The sequence below is a fragment of the Microtus ochrogaster genome, unplaced genomic scaffold (assembly GCF_000317375.1).
Source record: "Microtus ochrogaster isolate Prairie Vole_2 unplaced genomic scaffold, MicOch1.0 UNK7, whole genome shotgun sequence".
Classification (NCBI taxonomy): domain Eukaryota; kingdom Metazoa; phylum Chordata; class Mammalia; order Rodentia; family Cricetidae; genus Microtus; species Microtus ochrogaster.
In genome coordinates, this window is record NW_004949105.1 from 3191793 (window position 1) to 3208311 (window position 16519).

Here is a 16519-nt window from a genome sequence, read left to right on the forward strand (position 1 = left end):
TAAAGTTAAAAAGAAGTAAATAAATATTTAAAAGTAAAACCAAATAAGAACACCAGATTGTATTATCATAGCTGCAACTTAGAATGGAACTCTAGCAATAAGGCTACATGTCCACTAATAGAGCACACACATTAACTATAGTGTACTCATTGTAGTTTCTTTCTTTTTTTACTCTTTGAGGGTCTGCCACCCAGTTCCCAAACAAATACACAGTTACTTATTCTTACTTATGAATGCCCAGCCTTAGTATGATTTTATTGCCAGCTTTTCTAACTCAAATTCTCCCTTTTCTCTTTAACTACATTTTGCCTCTGGATTTTTTTTTACCTTCCTTTATTCTATATAAGTATGTTTCTTTCCTTCTTACTCTGTGACTGGCTGTGTGGTTGTGTGGCTGGCCCCTGATGTCATCCTCTTCTCCTTTTGTTCTTCTCTCGAGCCTAGAATTCTCCTATTTATTCTTTCTGCCTGACAGATCCACCTATTTCTCTCCTGCCTAGCTATTGGCCCATTCAGCTCTTTATTGGAGCAATCAAGTGTTTTAGGCAGGCAAGGTAACATAGGTTCACAGAGTTAAACAAATGCCACATAAAAGAATGCAACATATCTTTGCTTCATTAAACAAGTATTTCACAGCATAAAAGAATGTAACACACCTTAAAGTAATATTCCACAACAGCTCATACGTACAATTTTAAGTTCAAATAAATCGTACTCACAGAAATAATGAGAATGCATTATATGTAATACAGTATGTCTGAATAATACAGATCATAGAGCTAGTGGCAGCCTGGCTGAGAGGCTCCAATAGCTTGGCTGCTCTTGTACTTGTGTGCAAGTGATGGGCTTCTGCACAGTTCCATGTATCAGAAGGTGCCATGTCATGTTAAGCCACAGTTGCCAGTCTTGGTGTGTCTCTGGGTACTTATATGCCTTAAAGCCTCTTGTCAGTTCACCCTGTGCCTATTTCCTTTGTAAACCTTTGCCACATAAGAGAAGAATGCTAACTGCCAGATGGGCGGAGGAGCCAGGGCCTTTCAATGAACTTAAACCTAAGATATTCTGTATTTCTTTTATTTTGGTGACTTTCCAACTGTCTAAGAAGGTCAGTAATGCATGTTCTTCATAAGTCTCTTTATTCCCTGACACAAGTTGAAATAAGCATCCCACAACTTACAAATGTGGAGTGGGTGGAAACTTACTGAACACTGTCCCCAAAGCCTTACTGACCAGAAGACTTCCAAAATCGAAAAAAAATATCTCCATATGAATTCCAACTTTGATTCTCAGATTCATCAAATTCACAGGAGTGCTTTTGTGTTTGTCTCTGGGAGATATACACTTTCAGATCATTCAACCCTGTTGAAAGGTTTCCAGCCCCTGGGTTAAGGCACCTTCAGGTTAAGAAAGTTTAAATCTGTAAGAGGAAGTGTTGATATCTGTCATGCGTCAAAACGGGTCCAGGTCTCAGTGCAGACAAAGCATCACTCTCATCTCTCTGAATGTGATGTTCTTCTCAGCCCCACCTCCCCATTTCTGAGAGGATCTCTTCACACCCTCTGTTTCACCCACATGGCCATCCACACTGACTCCTCCTCTCCTAGGCCTCCTTCCATACCCAGGACCACTGCCTGCCATCTGCAGAGCACAGGAACAGGCACACTGCTCCAGAGCTGCTATGCCAACAATACTGCTCATGGCTGCAAGCCTCTCTGCCTGGCCTGCGAGGCTTTTCTTATAAAAATGACTGGGCACCTTTTTATTCCAGGGCCTTGTATATTTGTCGCTCGAGTTTCCTGAGAATTTGGGAGGACCATGTGAGTTGCACACTGCAGAAAAATAAAGAGATTCTCATTCAAAAAGTGCTACGAAGATTTTCTGGCCCACCTTTCGTCACAGCAATAGTAATTAAAGTCCCGTTGAGGTTAATGGAATCAGCTATTGTTAGAAGCTCCAGTGATAGCTCTCCAGGTTCTGATTAATTGTTATTGTAAAAGTTAGTCTGGCTTCCTGGCAACTTTGGCCTCAACCTTCCTTTAAATAACTCTGTGATTCTCTCTCGGCATACTTTCCCAGTATGGTCTGCACTTATGTGTAGAAAATGTAAGTCATCCTGAGGGTCAAGTAGACAGTGGTTTAACAGTTATCTGTGAGTAGGTAGAGAAGATCTCTCAGGTGACTTGTCAAGTCAACTGGGCTTGGAATCACCTAGGAGACACGCTTCTGGGTTTGTCCATCAAGGTTTTTCCAGAGCAATTTAACTAAGGAAGGAAGGCAAACCATGCATGCTCTGGAATATTAGCTTAGGATATGTTACATCCGTTTGTGCTTTCGAATATTTGTTTAATGATGCAAAGATGTGCTCCATTCTGTTATGTTGCACATAAAACTCTGTAAAGCTGTGTTTCTTTGCCACCTAATACACCTTGGCCTAACAAAGAGTTGACTGGCCAATAGCTAGCCAGGGGAGAGAAATAGGTGGGACTGCCAGGCAGAGAGAATAAATAGGAAAAAAAAATCTAGGCTCAAGGGAAGAACTAGGAGCAAGAAGAGGAAAAAAGGAAGATGCCAGGGGCCAGCCACCCAGTCACACAACCAGCCAGAGTAAGACAGGAAGAAAGACAAATAGGAAAAATAAAGGTAAACAGCTCTGAGGAAAAATGTAATTAAAGAAAAAATGGGATAATTTAAGTTAGAAAAGCTGGCTAAAAACAAGTCAAGGTAAGATTGGGTATTCATATGTAAGAACAAGTCTCTGTGTGTTTATTTGGGAACTGGGTGGTGGACCCCCCAAAACCTCAAAAGTAACATATGAGTGTTGGTGGTGCCAACATGAACAACAGGGAAAACATCCCAGATTTAATAAAATTGGGGTGAAAAAAAGAAAATCACCTGAACATCCTCATTCATCTACCTCTGCTTTCTGCCCAAGGACACAAGGACAGGATGATCTATACTCCTATGATCATGACTTTCCACCACGATGGACTATTGCCACCTCAAACCATGATCCTTTCTTCCTTGCCTTGTTTTTGTCAGGTATTTCGTTACAGACACAAGAAAAATGACTAGTATGGCCTTTTAGTTTCTCCTGTTGTCAGGTCAGATAAGTCTGGAAGACCAGAGCTTTGACATCAGTGTAAAAGACTTCCCTCACCTGAGAGAGTAGGAGATGCAGGGCCTTCTCGTGGGTGTCATTTCCAACAGAGCTTAAACGTGATCTACACAACAGCCTCAAAATAAAGGCAAACACGGAGACTCACACACTTGACAGGCGGGTGGCAAAGAAGGAAATGGCACTGAGGAGCTGTTCACCAGTTTCCTTCGGTGCAAAGGACTCAGAGAACAAAGCCTCTTGCCAGTTGTATCCACCAAGCAGGCCAAATGGGGTGCGTGGTTCTGTAGCTTGTTTGAAATTTAAAGAGCCACACGAAGAGTTGAACATATAGAAACTGGAATATAGACTCAGTGAGTGGTACGTTCTCTGAAAGGTGAAACTAGGGAAGACTGTACATCAGATACGCCTGTGAACGTTGCAGTGGTTCGTCCCTGAGAACACGGCTTCACAGACTTCATCCGTAGATGAAGTCAGCAGCTGGAGAGCTTGGCACTGAAGGCCAAGGCACACAGCCCTTAAGGACCTCATGCCGTTGTATTTAATTTCTGGGCCATTGGAAAGTGGAAGGAGATGCTGTAGTTCCCACAGAGAAGCTCAAAGCGCTCCTTGTTAAAATAACATAACTGTTCCTTGTGACCTCAACCAAGACAGGTTCTAACACATCTATTAGCCAATGGTCTGGTCTCAAAGTCGTTGGCTACAGGACATCCTTTCTCTTTCCTAGACTGTCAACTGGATTTTTAAACTTCTTATCATCTCTCGTGATTCAACTACACAACTCCACACCCAACCGCCTAAACTTTAATATCTACTTTCTGTCTAAGTTGCATCTAATTTTTGTCATTGTTGTTGTTTGTTCATTTGACTTTTTTTCAAGACAGGGCTCCTCTGTAGCTTTGTAGCCTGTCCTGGAACTTGCTCTGTAGACCAGGTTGGCCTCGAACTCACAGAGATCCTCCTGCCTCTGCCTCCCCAGTGCTGGGATTAAAAGTGTGCGCCACCACATTCAGCTCAGTTGCATCTGTTTAAACTGATCTGTTGTCCCATGCTCATTGTTTTATGGAGAACATTCAGCAGTGACCCATCTACAACCCAATGTGAGTTTTCAAATGTAAAAAGTTTTTACCCACTACAAAACTGTCTTTGCAAACTTAGAATACAAACTACTTAACATTAAAGAATTTTAAAATCTCATGGCTATTGTTCTATTTATTTTTTTTAAAAAAATCACTCCTATTTGAAATTCAAACACTGGGTTGTTCGTTGGGCTTTCTGTTTGCTGGAACAAATGCTCAATCACTTTTCCCTGAGCCTCGGAGGACAGCTAAAACTCAGCAATAGATGAGAACAACAAGAACCTTGAGAACTTCATAGAAAATGAGAGATAAAGCAGAAACAGTACAGTTATGTTTCTGAAAACAGGGAGTTAACCACCTGGGTAAGTTCCAAAACTTCCCAAATAAAAGCAAAAGCAATTCCCTGTCTCATTCTTAAGAAAGAAAAGAAAACGCGGCCCAAGCTTTGTTCTAATTCCCAACATTCTTCTGCTTGTAACTTAGAAAATACACAACAGATTTAATATATTTAGGTTTCATTGCAAAGATCTTTCTTTGTTTGGTCCCTGGTGTAAGTTTTATAAAAACAGGATTGAGACATAAAAACTGCAAAAGACCCCCATTATACAATATTTGACAAAAATACTTAGCTTGATTCCATCAACATAGAGTGGGAGCCTAAGAGTTTTTTGTTTGCTTTGTTTTTAGTTTTGTGTTTTTGTCTTTGCATGTCAAGGAATAGATCGGACTAGTGTTTTCGGTGGAACTAAACTCATTATCTCCCTCAAAAATGTCAAAGTAGGAGTATTGGGTGAGGAATCTCTGACCTTCCTGACACCCTCAGCCTTGGAAGTCTCAAACCATGGTGGCTGAAAAAAGGCCCTGAGGTGCCCTTTTTCCTTAGCAGACAGATGGGGCACCCACTTGCTCCATTTCATCCAAACAGTTGCCTTCAATGCTAGCATTGTAAGCCAAAGCCAATTTAATGGTTTTCATTCGAAAAATTTGTTTGTTTGTTTGTTTTTCTTTCAAAGAAACAAGCATCCTTATAAAGATTAAGAAAGTGGCATTGCAGCTGACTGGATCTGTGAGCAACATCATGCTGACCTAGGCACTCACAGAGAGGCCAATACTGCCAGGACTTAGAGCTGTGACCAAGACATAATGGGGAATGGGGGAAACTGGCGTGTTCTTTAGCAGGCGATCATCAGTACAAGCTGCCTCTGCTAGCATTATTATTAAAAATGAGTGCCTTGGCTCCTGGAGCTGAGTGAAATTTCTTTCATGTGTTTCTTTTTATCCCACCCCCAGTGTTAGAGATGAAACCTCATGAATGCTAGGCAACTGCTCTCCGTTTGAGCTACATTCCCAACCTTCTCCCAGTTCTTAGTTTAAGTATGACTAGCATTGTTAAAGCTCAAAGCCCTGAGTGTAGACTAAAACCTTTGTATATGGTTCTTCTATGGAACTAAGATAAGCATTTTCAGAATACCCAAAGTACTGCCAAAATTCATATCCCTACAAACATTCCTGATGTCATCTATCTATTAATTTATCTTCATTAATATATATTTCCCCTCAATGTATTTCTTATAAATACATTTTCACTTGGTGTCTTTAGGTTGTTACAATGTCTGAGGCTCTGTACGGTCAAAAGTATTTATTACATACTTAAACATATGATGGGTAAAACTAAGCCTTCCAGTCTACTCTTCAATGCCCTCACCTACCCAGAGCTGCTAAGAATCTGCTTTTGACCCAGGCCTAGTCTTTCCAGTCTACCCACATCTGCTTGCACATCATCCAGTTCCTCTTACAGTTGGGTACTTGAATACCCATTGTTATCGAAGGGAACTGCTGACTTGAGCAGGGGGATAGCAGAACAATTGTCACTTTGCATTCCAGAGTGGCATACACATTACCTTCCTACCTTGTCAAGGAAAATTACTGACTTGTAGCCAATTAAAACCTGCAATAATGTCAATCAAGATATCCCAATAGGCCTTCAGGTGAATCCAGAAAAAAAAAAAATGTGTTTCTAAAAGTTCCAGTTAAGCTAATAAGATGTTTGTTATCCAAATCTATGCATTGAGGAACTTGGCAGTTTTATCTAATGTTTCACTGGGAATTGGCTTAGACGTTTTCATAACTAGGACCTGTCTAACTATGGGGCAAAGGTAAGGTTTTAGGACAGATATGGTCTAGCAGCAAATTAACTTAAGCATCCACTCTATTCAATGGTCCTCTCTTCTAGATTAAATTATTTATGTGGCTCTTCTGTAAACGGCTGTCAGTAAAAAATACAATTTGTTTTAATGTAACTTAATATTAGACACTGACTGATTTATCTTGCAGTAATAATCCACCAAATTTGCATTGTTCTTCTTAATTCAGTTCTAAATAATCAAAGCAAGAAATCTCCATCTTCACATGGCTTTATTCATTTATATTTTCCTTAGCCACAGGAACCAGAGAAAAACTGTTTCTTCGCCCTGGCCAATCTGAAGACAGACTGAGTACTCCCAAAGCTGCTCTGGGTTCCATTCACTGTGTTCCGAGTTCCTAGGCCCTGTATAAGAGCCACTACACACCCCAGGGATAGGAGAAAATAAACACAGGCAAGTTTTTTCCCATCAGGGACCTATGGAGTACACATAATAATAACTTGGAGAAACTCCCATCAAAGTCATCTCGGAAACCTCCATCTCTGGAGGGAAACTCCATTGGACTTTGAAGCTTAGTTTGTTAGGTAGTTAGCTCGATGCTGGCACAGCCAGGGCTCACCGTTGGCAGGAAGGACTATGAGTGTTACTCAAAGGAATGGGATATGAATCGTATCTCGGAGTGGAGACAAGGATCTTCTGAGCTTCCTAGAAGATCGTTAGATTAGTAACTAGCCAGCCAGAGACTCTGCTTTAGAGCAAGAGTTTCCATCCCATCAGGTCCCACAGCCATTTAGTCCCAAATAAACACACAGAGGTCTACATTAATCATAAACTAGCTGGCCTAGTAGCTCAGGCTTCTTATTAATTCTTATTAATTAATATATTAACTTATAAGCCCATAATACTTATCTGTGTTAGCCACGTGGCTTGGTACATTTTTTGGCAAGGCAGTCACATCTTGCTTGCCCTGTTTGGCTTCCTCTGTGTCTGGAGTGACCACTGAAGACTGACCATATCATCTCCCAAAATTCTCCTGTTCTCATTGCCCTGCCTCTACTTTCTGAATGGTTGCCCCTCCTATACTTCCTGCCTGGCTACTGGCCAACAAGCATTTGATTAAAATGCAATTGACAGGATACAGACCATTGTCCCATAGCAGTACTTTCCCAATGCAAACAGGCCTAAGAAACGCCTGGACAGGACAATCCCTTCAGGGGATGCTGTCTGTTCTAGAGAATGTAGACACGGTATAGAACCTGCCTAACATGTAGACTAGTGTGACCATCTCATCCCATTCTGCGTCTCTTTCTTGCTCCCTTTGGCTGCTCTTCACTCTCACCCCTTGTGAGTGCCCCTTCCTCCTCTGCCCTGAATTCTACCTGTTTTCTATGAATCCCATCAGAATTCTTTCAGCAAAGATCAGAAGGACTGGGGAGATGAGGAATACAGAAGAGGAGGTCCAGAGAGGAGACCACAGCAATGAGATGGATCACTGGAAACCACATGACCCAGGCCCAATGGGAAGTAGACAATGAAGCAAGCTCACAGAGAGGGCCATTTGGCATCCAAAGGCTGCACAGTTCCCAAGCACAGTGAACCATCCAATCAATGTGATCCCAGGAGCTGCAGGGAGCTGGCAGGAGTCTGACTTAAAATGAGTGATGAAGACTGCTGGCCAGTCTTTTGCCAATTTGACACAAGCTGAAGCTATCTGAAAGGAGAGAAACTTGATTAAGATGTCCCCATAAGATCTAGCTGTAAGGCATTTTCTTAATTAGTAATTGATAGGGAAGGGCCTAGCCCACTGTGAGAGCTACTATCTCTGGGATGGTAGTCCTGGGTTCCATAAGAAAACAGGCAGAGCAAGCCATGGGGAGCAAGCCAGGAAGCAGCACCCCTCCATGCCCTTTGCATCAGCTCCTGCCTCCAGGATCCTGCCCTGCTCGAGTTCCTGTCCTGAGAACAGGAATATGAAAGTGTAAGCTGAAATAAACCCCTTCCTCCCTAGCTTGCTTTTTGCTAATGGCACTTCATCACAGCAAATCCTATGACAATGACTACAAGGACTCAGATGGAATCCCTAAAAAGCTAAGGCCCAGGAGACAAAATAATAGGGGGGACTGTCTGTCCAACCTTAGCTCTCTAAAGTTCCTACAGGAGCCATGAGTATAATCCCCACATGGGATCGGAAAAGGCACTATAAATCTACCATCTGGCACATAGCTACTTACTATGTAAGAAAGAAAGTTTAGGAGGCCATAGATCATAGACTTCCCTTTAGCAAAGAGAATGTACATTTACCAAGGCAAACCCCAGCCATCAAGTAATCTTTCTTCCTTCCCCTACCAAACACAGAGTAGCCTTGTATTTGAGATGGCTCCAACTTTGTGCAAACACTTGTTTTTCCCATCCACAGCTTTGCCCAGAATCCCTAGCTTGCCTTAATATTTTTCTTCTTTTACATGTTACACAACTGATGTGGGATTTCCCTCTGTATGTTGTGAATATCGTTGGTTAGTAAAGGAACTGCTTTGGGTCTATAGAATGGTATAGGGGAACAGAGCTGGGGGGATTAAACTGAATGCTGGGAGAAAGAAGGGCAGAGTGAGAGAGAAGCCATGTAGCCCCACCAGAGACAGATGCCAGGTGGAATCTTGCCCGTAAGCCACAGCAACGTGGCGATACACAGATTACTAGAAATGGGTTAAATTAAGATGTAAGAGTTAGCCAATAAGAAGTTAGAGCTAATGGGCTAAGCAAAGTTCTAAATAATACAGTTTCTGAGGGTGGGGGAGCAGGTGCCAGTCCCGCTGAGCGCTCCCGAGGTGGGGGGTGGCAGGAGGGGACACTGCCCAGAGGCCTCCACAGGGCAGGGCAGGACAGGGCGGGCAGAGGCCTTGTCCTCCAGGAGGTGACTTCACCAGTCAGCAAGAGCCAGGAACCTATGAGGTAACAATGCAAAGTTCCAGTTCTGTGGCCCGCTCCGGGCCAGTGGGCGTAGTCGCCAGTAATAAGCAGTCGGCCGAGCTGCCTCCAGAAGCCGAGGGCGTCCCAGGCTAGCCCCACCAACGTCCGGACACCATTCCGGTTCCCGGCCCTGCCCTCCTAGCTGCGACCCCACCCCAGCTTCTCCGGGGCGCTCCGAGGCAGCGGTGGAAAGCTGCTAGGAGGCAGCCGTGGTGGTGGCGGCGCCCCTCCAGGGCCGCTGAAGACTCCAGGCTTCTGCGAATAACAAAAGAACCTGGAGAAGTTGGCTAGGATAAAGTATATTCAGTATCCAGATCAGGAGATCAACAAACCAGGAAATGCACAATTTTGAGGACGAGTTAACATGTCCCATTTGTTACAGTATTTTCAAAGACCCTCGAGTCCTGCCATGCTCTCATACGTTTTGTAGAAATTGTCTGGAAAATGTTCTTCAGGGAACTAGAAACTCGTTGTTATGGAGATCTTTGCGAATTCCATTCAAGTGTCCTAACTGCAGAAGGATTATTGAAATTTCTTTAACTGGTATAGAATCCTTACCTGTAAATTTTGCATTGAGAGCAATTATTGAAAAGTACCTGCAAGAAGACCACCCAGATGTTGTCACCTGCCCTGAACACTACAGGCAGCCATTAAATGTTTATTGCCTACTAGATAAAAAATTAGTTTGTTGCCATTGTCTTACTATAGGCCAACATCATGGTCATCCTATAGATGACCTTCAGAGTCTCTATCTGAAAGAAAAGGATACACCTCAGAAGCTGTTTAAACAGTTAACTGACACACACTGGACAGACATCACCCGTCTTACTGAAAAGCTTGAAAAACAGAAGTGTCATACTGAAAAAATGATTCAAGGTGATAAGGAATTTGTTCTTCAGTATTTCAAGGAGCTTAGTGATACATTAGAACAGAAAAAGAAATTGTTTTTGGCAGCTCTCTGTGACGTTGGCAAGCTGATCAATCGAGAATACACTCCACAGATTAAAAGGGCGAAGGAGATCAGAGAACAGCAGCTTGAGCTAATAGCAGTGACTACATCTTTACAAGATGAGTCTCCACTTAAATTCCTGGAAAAACTTGATGATGTCCGCCAGCGGGTGCAGATGTTGAAACAGAGACCATTCCCCGAGGTCCAGCCTGTTGAGATGTGTCCCCGAGTAAGGAAAGTGTTAGAGGAAGGGTGGAGCAGAACAGAAATTAGACATATCAAGAAGGCTGTCACTCCTGAAATGAGAATTTCTTCAAAACCGATGCCAAGTTCCTGGCCTGACAAGCATAAAAAAGAACTTGAATTCTTTAACATTTTAAATATTGTTGTGGTTTCACTGACTTCAATGATATTAATGTTGATTCTTTTTCAACCAACACATAATCACCTTCCTAAATAAAATCACTTTAAAATGTTTCTCTGAAGTCTCTTTGTCTGCTTACCAAAGTTTATCTAATAAATGACTTAAAAAATATGGCATGCTACATTTTATATTTGTTAAAGGAAATCATGTGAAAAACAGTTTCTCACTGAAAACCCGAATGAACAGTTTTAAGTGGGATTCTCCTGTTTAGCAGAAGCTAATCATTGCTAGATGGAAGTTGGGTAGCATAAGTACCAAACTTACATAGAAATATGGTAAACCTTCCATGGTTGGATAGAAATGGTGCCAGAAATGATACATTATCTGAAAGATGATTCAAATCAAATTAGAAAATTATAATTTTTGATTTGAATATTTTATTTGCTTGATAGTCAAAGTTTTAAATAATCTTTCTAACAAGCATTTCTTTCTTTTACTATAACATGCTACAGTAGTTTTGAAGTTCTTTGTATATGTAGATATTAGATTAGAAAAAATTGACAAGATTCGTGATCCACATATCTATTTTGATGTGATTTGAAGTTTTTCAGTGTGTAGATGGAGGTGGGAAAAGTTTTAAAATGCAGGCTAGGATTGCTTAAACATCTTTTTGGTCAAACGTAAATCAAGAACATTCTTCCAAATAGAGCTTGAGCTTTTGGTAAAGCAAGCATCTAGTACTTATTTTATATAAACTTTGTGTTTAGGATCTGAGCTTAAAGGCTAGAGAATTTCTTAAGTCAGGGTCAGTCTGGATATCTTATTGACATTCCTAAAAACCAAACAAAAAGGTCAAAAAGGCAGAGCTCTTGCCTTGTCTCCAGCACCAGAAAGCAAAACAAGTATATATTTTGCTTTTGTAGTGTTTTAGTCGTATTCTTACATAAAAACTATACGAAACATGTATATTATGACAATCATGTTGATGTGATTCATTTAATAGAATTCATGTAAACTGTATCTTAAAATGGTCTCACTCTACAGCCCAAGTACTGGGAATTATGAGTATGAGCTTCCATAATTAGATAATCTTAAGAGAACTCATTAAGGCAACTTTAATTTCCTTAACAAGGACTAGCATGATGTCTGCAGTAAACTTTGGTTCACTGTCATTAAAATACCCAAATGGGCTATTCTTGAGTCCCTAACTCTGGGAATCTTATTTCAAAGGTCAGATTATAAAATACTTTAGGTCCTAGATCCATTATAAAGCTGTGTTAACGTCAAGGTTAAAACGCTTAGAAGTTTATCATTAGGGCTTGGAGAGAGAGCTCAGAGAGAACACTAACTGCTCTTCCAGAGGTTCTGAGTTCAATTCACGACAATATATGACATCTGGTGCCCTCTTCTGGCATTTAGACATACATGCCAGCAGGATACTGTATGCAAAGCAAAACAAAACAAGTTTACCACTAAGATTAAATCATTAGGTCCACTTAACAGATCAGATTTTATCCGGCATAACTGTTGCCTACTGAGGCCATTTGGAAGATGGAGTGGAGGTGAGGGGGTACAGTGTTCAGTTTTTAACAGACACATAGGTCACACCGAGTGCGATTTTAAAATGTAAATACTAGCAAAGAATATTTGTTAAGACATTTTTTTCAAGGGGCTACTAATGTCTTTGTACAGATGAGCAGGAAACCACAGTAATGCAGTGTCACATTAGGAGGGAGGACATCTCATCAGTGTTTATCATGCTTTAAGAACTGGGACAGGCCTTTACATATAGGAAGCAAGTGTATACACACACACACACACACGCACACACACACACTCTCTCTCTCTCATATGCACAGAGACACACATGTATGCATACACACTCATATGCATACACACAGATACTCGTGCAATATACATACAAACACGCACATATATACACAAACACATTCATACACGCACTCGTACATACATACATCCACACACTCATATACACACAGGCACTCCCTCTAAGGTCACATGACTATGATGAGTACCTATTTCAATAGTACTTCAGACAAGCATTCTGTAACAGTCAGCCCATCAAGGCCTTTCCCACTGAGATCCAGTCCCAGTCTCAATGGAAAAGAGCTAAAGAGAACCAACAGTTCTCTTAGGTTCACAAAAAGGAAAAAGAATTGGAGAGATAGTTCTTACATGTAAAGTTTTATGGAAACTCCAGGTCCTTCAACAAGCACTTTCAGCATGGACCCAAAGCTGATGGCTCTTCAAAGGCTCCAGGACCGCCCACCTCATCAGCCACCAAGTCCTTGCCTATACCAGCCTCTTCTCTCCAACCATGTCAGAAGTCCACTCTGGGACCCTTTGCTCTAGCAACCAGAGCAGATGTCTCCACATAACTTTCTCTGCTCAAAACCCTTCTATGACAGCCCATCACAGTGAAAACTCCAGAGAATGAAAAGAATCTCTCAACTGGTTACAAAGTCCAGAACAGCACCGGCAATAGAAATGGGGGCAGAGAAAGGTCTTTAGTTAACAATGGTCCAGGAGACGCATCAAGAAAGCAGACAGAAGCCGACAGAATTAATAACATATTTTGTCTAAGCCATTGTATCTAAAGCATAATCATATGTAAAATATATTGAGATTATTTTACATTTTACTGTGCACTCAATCCCCCTGCTTCTCATACATTCCCCCAAAAGAGCACCATCTCCATGTTGCATGTAAATTGTCTCTTAATTATGCATCCACAGTGTAGAAGAAAGTCATGGGTCACAATGCTTAAAATAAAGTACTCTGCCATAGCCACCAACCTGCACAATTAAAATTCTCAGAAATCCTGTACCGGCGCAAAGCATGGCTTGCTCTGACCAGTTCATACCCTTGAGTTACAGACAAAACTATGAAAGAAGGAAGAGGCTTAATTGTGTGCAGTAGGGAAAGTGTAGATCCTTACTATAAGACAATAAATAATAAATAAATGCAAATTAGAAAACATGACTTTCGAAAAAGTTGTCTTTGCCTAAAAGGGCAGCTCAAAGACAGAAGATAAAGTAAAGGAAGAAGGGGGCACAAAAAATCAGCTTCTAAATTTGAGAGAAACACTTAAGCCAATCGCAGATGATAAATAGGAATAGAATCCACATCATGGTAAATAAATATGTCTACATAGTCATGTATCTACTTATCATCTAGATTTTCTGGATACTAGAGACAGATATGGAAATAGATGCTGCTGTATAGACATGAATGACACCAGTAAAGAGACACAAGTCAGCATGCTTCCCTGCACCTGCCAGGAGACGATCAGTGTTGAAGTCCAGTGAACACAGTGAGCTCCTAAGGCCAGGGAGGCAGGGGAAGTCATTGGTCTTGCCTCATACGTATACCATAAGAACATTTATGTTGCAGAGCCTACAAGGACCCAAGATCGGGATGGAATTGTCATATGTGTGGCTCCTGTCCTTATCTTCAAAACTGAAAGTCAGGAATACTGAGCTCCACTGACCCCCTGAGATGGTGACTGTACCAGTGGGAAAAGAGAAGGTTATTCACACCACCAGAGAGCAAGGACACAGTCATAGCCTTGGTGAAGAGGCCAAAGGAGGACAAGAATTTCCAGTGCTCAGAAAACACAAAAGGCTGGGGATCCTGAACTGAGTCGGAAGCCTAGGGTAGCAATTTGCAAACACAAATGACAGTAGCTGAAAGGATCAAACTTCCCAGGACTGAGAGCCACAGGGGCTTCCACGTTGGTGCTACTACAAGGGATAACTAAGAACGAGTAATTTATGAACAACAAAAATGTGTTTCCTACGGTCCTAGAGTCTGGAAGTCCAAGACTGAGGAGCCGTCCCTGTCGAGGGCCTTCCCACCTTATCATCCCCTTGGGGAAAAAGAAAGGTTCATCCTTCCGTATGCAGCCCACTTCTGTGATAATGTGGATCAAATTCAGTCCATTCAGCAGGAACAAGCTTCCAGAGGCCCTGATAATCAACACCATTGCCTGGAGGATTGAGTTTCCTAATAAGTAGCTTTATCAAAATAAAAGCTCAATTCCATATACAAGGAAGTCTGAAAAGTCTCCTGGGAAATTTTAAGAAAAGGCAGAGAAGAAACTCTAGTGGTGGTTGTGGACATCAGGACATGAAGGATTGTTGTGGGAGGTCCTTCCGCTCGTCCAGCCAATAGCCACTGAGATACCAGCCCATTGGGGCGTGGTCTCTCTCCCTTTAAAACAGCGGCTACTTCCCTTCTCGCTCTCTTTGCTTCCTGCTCCAGTTCAGGCGACTACACTTCTTCCTGATTGCGCAGAGAGCTGTTGTCTGGGACGGTTATCTCTAAGTTTTTTCCCCTTTAAATGAATACCACCCTATTAATCATTATTCCAAACTGGTGTGGCATTGTCTATGACTTATGCCTTCAAAGGGTGGCCTTGGTTAATCCTAATCTGAGAATATGAAGTGCCTCCAGGAGAAAGGAAAAATGTATAATTAAAGAGAAATTGAAACTGTAGTTAAAATAGCTCCAAACACCTTTTAAATGTTTTACAATGGATTTAACATGTTAGGCACTCAAACACACTGTCAAATAACCATGAGGTCATGGTAACATGGAAGCATGAGCAATGTCCACCATGAAGCTTTGATGTGTGCATACTGTAGTGATTGGATCTGTGTGTTCAAGGCTTGGTTTCCAGGTAAAGGATTAGGATATGAGCTGGAATAACTTTGGTGCGGTGGCTTCTATGACCAATTAAAACCACAATAATCTGATGGCATTATTGGAAGGTGGTAGATGCATAGGACATGGTGCTTACTTGGACAAAATAGGTCACCAAATGAAGTCTGAACATTTTGTACTTCCTGGCTGCCATGGAAGTGAGTGACTTCTGCTGTCAATCTCCAGTACCATCATGTTCTACATGACCACAGACACAAAGCAGTCGAATCCACCAACCTCAGGCTTAAACTTCTTTTTTTTTTTTTTTTTTTTTTGGTGTTTTTGAGACAGGGTTTCTCTGTGTCCTGGAACTAGCTCTTGTAGACCAGGCTGGTCTCGAACTCACAGAGATCCGCCTGCCTCTGCCTCCCGAGTGCTGGGATTAAAGGCGTGCGCCACCACCGCCCGGCCTTTGTAAACCAAAATAAATCTCCCCCTAAATTGTCTCTTGACATTTGTCACAGAGGCAAAAGCTGGCTAACACAAGCACATTATAAAACTACTACCAATCACCTCACAGGGTTAGCTTTGCTGAGTGTATAGTGAGAACCCATAAAAACTGTTCTCCTAGCAATGCCATGTGTAGATCATCAGTGATAGTTATAAGAACCGTGGTCTACATTGGTGGTCAGAACTTATAACAGAAAGTCTGTGCCCTTTGATAAAAATTCTCCACACCTGTCCCAGCCTCTAGCAACCATCGCTCTACACTCTGTCTCTATGGAACTGATGTTTTTAGAGTTCATATTGTTACATGATATTGGAGGAAAGATGTAAAATTAATATCACCTCTGAAGTGGAAACCAAAGCAAGAGCCCAAACAGTGATGATTCCAAGACCATCCTGATGAATGAAATACATTTATTTAGATACTTTCCTGGTGGTAGAAGAAACCAAAAATGGCTGTTTTATCCTGAGGTTGCCAGTCACTCTGCTAATCAAAGTCTTATTTCATCTGACTCTAAATGTACAGAAGAACTGATACACACTGGGTTCAAGGTGTCACCCGGGGTTAAGACAGTGGAGGTAACAAGCTACACACACACATTAGCAAGGCCATGTAGGATCTGTCCTCTGAGCTTTAACACATTTCCAAATGCCAAGATTCACTTCCTTTTTAAGAATAAATCATATTATAACCTATTATGTATGTATGAATGGATGGATGGATAGATG

General features: G+C 41.7%; 1 pseudogene; it reads left to right on the forward strand.

Moving 5' to 3' along the window:
* The first annotated feature begins 9643 nt into the window (after positions 1 to 9643).
* Positions 9644 to 10848, forward strand: LOC101984420 (annotated as a pseudogene).
* The last annotated feature ends 5671 nt before the right edge of the window (positions 10849 to 16519 follow it).